The 4494-nt window shown below is 44.1% G+C and overlaps 1 pseudogene; it reads right to left on the bottom strand.

Moving 5' to 3' along the window:
• Positions 1 to 589: 589 nt before the first annotated feature.
• Positions 590 to 4197, bottom strand: LOC101112487 (dihydrolipoyllysine-residue acetyltransferase component of pyruvate dehydrogenase complex, mitochondrial-like; annotated as a pseudogene).
• Positions 4198 to 4494: the final 297 nt, after the last annotated feature.

The following is a 4494-nucleotide window of genomic DNA, read 5'->3' as shown; positions in this document are numbered from 1 at the left end:
TGAACCCAGGCCCCTTGCAATGGGAGAAGACTTTTTTCCCTGATTTTTATTTAGTTGTTAGCTCTGAATATGGCAACTAAGTCTCTATATAGGAAGAGTTGGTCTGGATATGATGAAGAATAGAAGACTTAGAGGTTTTGTTTTGATAAATAAAGCAAAACAGGGAAAAGGGCAAGCAATACTGCTTTAAATGTGAGATAAGTGGAAGTTCAAAAACAAGAAACGTGGTGGGAAAGGCCACTCCAGTATTTATTGAGGAAATATTGTGTGATGGCCCAGGCAGGTTCCCATCCCATGAACTGTACATTCTAGTGGGCAGATGGGACACCCCATTTTCTGAACCCCAATCGTGCCCTGGACATGTTTTCACTAGCAAGTGTGGTTGGACCTATTTAAGTTGTTGTGTGAAGCAGCGGAATCTGGTGAGTCAAAAATGCGCAAGTTCTGACACTCTGCAGGTTATGAGGAAGGCCTTACAAACAGGTTTTAGTGAACAGATTTCACTCCTTGTGTTGTTTTCATTAAATACTAACATTTCTGTGATGAGGCAGAACCAAACAGGGTCAAAATCACACATGGATCATTGGAGTTAAGACTTTTAAAAAAATGTTTATTTATGTATTTATTTCAGAGAAGGCAATGGCAACCCACTCCAGTACTCTTGCCTGAAGAATCCCATGGACAGAGGATCCTGGTAGGCTGCCATCTGTGGGGTCGCTGAGGGTTGGGCACGACTGCAGCGACTTAGCAGCAGCAGCACGTATGTATTTACGGCTGGGCTGGGTCTCTGCTGCTGCGTGGGCTTTTCTCTGGTGGCAGCAGATGGGGGCTCCTGTCTCACTGCAGCACCTGGGCTTCCCACTGCAGTGGCTTCTCTGCTGGTGTGCAGGTTTCCGTACTTGTGGCACGGGGGCTCAGAAGTTGCAACTCCCGGAGTCTATGGTGTGTGTGCTTAGTAGTGGCCTACGGGCTTAGTTGCCCCACTGCATGTGGGATCTTCCTGGACCAGGGATGGACTCCATGTCTCCTAAATTGGCAGGTGGATTCTTTACCCCTGAGCCACCAGGGAAGCCTTGGAGTTAATCTTTTAATAAGTAAGCTTCAAAAAGAAATAACAGAGCCTCAAGGATGACAATGGTCATCTTACTTGCATTCATCTTTCTAATAATAATTGCTGGTATTTATTGAGTGCTCTGTGTGTATCACACATCAGTATGTACTTTAAATGCATTATCCAATCTGTTATGTAATTGTACCAAAGATATGTTGAATATTGATGTTTAATGTCCCATTTTCAAGTAAAGTATACTCACCACCATCTATTAATATTATGTCTGTTTCCAGGAGCTCAGTTTCTCCGGCTTAATCCTGTTATGGAAGGCTTGCAAGACACACATCTCAGCAGGTTATAGCTGAAGGCTTTTCTTTTAATGTATTATTTTATCATTTACACTTAATATTTTTGTGTTATATCTACTGGTGGTGTTTCTAACTAAAATTAGTCCATTTCTAAGTAAGTACATCTTATGATGTCAACATATTATTTGTGATTTTTTTCTGTTAAATTCTATAAGTATATCCTTTTGAGGCAATTATAGAATTCCGCTCTCACAATGACATATTTAAATTGTTTAAATAGATACCCACACAAATTCTCATTTATACCAAGGAGCTGGTCATTTCTGAAGTCACGGAAAAATAAACAAAGAACAGCTGGTTGAGCCGTCCTATAAAAATGTTGACTTTTAAATTTTTCTCATATTTTCCTTTAAGCTCTCCATGTTTCCCATCCATGATAAACCAAGATTATATAACAGAAATTTTCAAATTAGGCTTAAATTCCAAAATCAAGTTTCAGTTCAAATCCTTTCTCCAAGAGAACTAGTTTTCCCAACTTCTTCTCTTTTTCTCAAATCTAATCAAAACATTTGCAATAATTAAAATTCAAAACCTCAGGGTCTCATCAAGGTTACTTTTATGTGTCTGTCTCAATAGGGAACCACAATTCTACCTCTGCACTTCTAGTGGAAGGACTTGCCACCAAAGGGCTATGCCACAGGCCCCTTGACTAGGAGTACACAGCTTAAAATCTGGTGTTTATTAAATGTGCACAATATTGGGATGTAATTGGCATTTCAAAAAATTCATAATGCCCATTACAAATATCTGGACAGACTCAAAAATAACTGGTTAACCTTAAAATAAAGAGAACCACCATTTAATAACATATTTATATCTTGGTAAGAATGAAACAGTATGACCTAGGAGAGTCTAGAAATTCTTGGATTAATTATAATAACATGGTGATAGCTTTCTCAAGGTACTTTCTTAAACTCAGCAAGCCACTGGGTTCCATCTGCTCCATCCACAACCCGATGATCACAATTAAGTGTAACAGACATCATGCTAGCCACATCAAATCCTTTTTCATTATCTGCTGGAACCAGTCTATCCTCTGAAGCACCAACTGCCAAAATATGTGCTTGGGTGGGTTAATAATACCAGAGTTCTTAATCCCAAACTTTCCTAAATTTGAGATTGTGAAAGTGCCACTCTGGAACTTATGTGGCTGTAGTTTACCCTCTCGTGCTTTGGTTGCTAAAGAAATAACGTCATTAGCAACAGTTTCCAGTTCTTTTATATGCACATTAAATACAATAGATGTGATGAGTCCTGCAGGAGTAGTGACTGCAACACTGATATCAACATGATTTTGTCTTACAACTGTGTCCAACCAAGAAGAATTTCCTTCAGGAGCTTTTAAACATGCCAAAGCCGAAGCTTTTATAATGAAGTCATTGATGGAAATTTTGCTTTTTCCTTGTAACATCTTCTTTCCGTACCAACAAAATTTCTCCCATATTTACATCAATAGAAAGGTAATAATGAGGTATTGTTTGCTTAGATTGCATTAACTGCTGTGCAATGACTTGGTGAATGGTGGTGACTGGGATATCTGTGAAGACACCTGTAGGAAATGGAGCCACTCCTCGACTCAGGGGAGGCACAGCGGCTGCTGGAGTGGGAGCAGTTTTCATAGGCACAAAGGAGTTGATGTTCTTCTTAATGATTCTGCCATCTGGTCCTGTCCTTTTTACTTGTGTAAGGTCAATCTTCTCTGCTGCCAACTTCTTTGCAAGCAGGCTAAGGAGCACTCTTCCCTTTGGTCCAGCTGGAGCAGCTGGCCGGGGGGCTGAAGGTGGAAGGGCTAGGTGGTGTGCTGGTGGTTTTAAATCAGTTACTTCAGTTGGCCAATAGTCAGCAAACGCTGGTATATCTGCCTCTTTTTCTACAATGATACAGGGTGGGGTTCCTACAGGGACATCTCATGTGCTTTCAGGGATCAGGATTTTTGCCTTCTTCCTGCACTTCAAAACCTATACAGGCCTTGTCAGTCTCTATCTCTGCCAATAAATCTCCTTCATTTGGCTCCTCACTTACTTCTTTTTTCCCCATCTCTTAACTGTGCCCATGGTCATGATGGGAGAGAGGGCAGGAAGAACCACCTGCATATGAGTAGGAGATGAGCTACCAGGAGCCTGAGCAGAAGGTGCAGGTGATGGAGCAGGAGCGGCAGGGGTTAGTGCCGGGGCTCCTGGTGAGGCAGGTGCTGCCAAAGAATCAAGTGTGTAATTTTTAAAGGTTTCAATATCTTCAGACTTTTCAACTGTGATACAGATGACTGCTCCAACTGGAACATCTCTGATACCTTCAGCAACAAGGATCTTTGCCATATAACACTCCTCCACGCTCTCAAATCCAACAGTAGCTTTATCAGTTTCAACCTCTGCAATTAGTTCACCTTCATTGATTTTTTTCGCCTTCCTTCTTTTCCCAGCGGGCTATGGTGCCTGCCTGCATTGAAGAGAAAACTGAAGGCAATAGAACCTTCTGATGCGTGGGTAGGCTATGCCAGCGGCGGCTAGGCGATCCCCAGAGCTGCAGCAAGACGCGATTCCACGGTGTGGCCCAAGAGATGGGGCTCCAGCCGCAGAGTGCGGGACCCCGCCATACCCTGTGGTTTTGCTGCTGTGACGGGCCAGCCTGCGGGGTCACGCACGGAGCTCCCGGCTCCTCCCGCAAGGCCGTCCACTGAGCCCCGAATCCTGCCCTTGGTGCATTCTGAGCCCGTCGCGCACAGACGAGCCACATAGTGCCACATACCCAACATCCGAAAAGCAACGCCGTCTCCGGAGTGACTTCAAGAGCAGCGCGGCGTTGCCGTCAGCCGCGCCGCGCGGCCGCAAGTTGTCGTAAAACGGTCTGCAGCGATTCGCCACACCGGCTCCGCGGGCAGGAAAAGTGGTGAACGTACGGTCTTTCTCTATGAAATGGGGGCTAAGGATGACCCAGAGCGGGTCAGGAAGGCTGCTATAGAGCCACGCGGGGCAGGGGCGTTTCAGCAGGCCGAATCTGGGAGAATTAGGCTTAGAGAGGAGTGGAATGTGGTGGGCTCTGTGGTGAAGGCTTCTCTGGGGAGGACAGGACCTGAGC

Source organism: Ovis aries, chromosome 7, assembly GCF_016772045.2.
Source record: "Ovis aries strain OAR_USU_Benz2616 breed Rambouillet chromosome 7, ARS-UI_Ramb_v3.0, whole genome shotgun sequence".
In the NCBI taxonomy this organism is placed as follows: domain Eukaryota; kingdom Metazoa; phylum Chordata; class Mammalia; order Artiodactyla; family Bovidae; genus Ovis; species Ovis aries.
The sequence above is the reverse complement of the archived record's forward strand: the minus strand, read 5'-3'. Positions and strand labels throughout refer to the sequence as shown.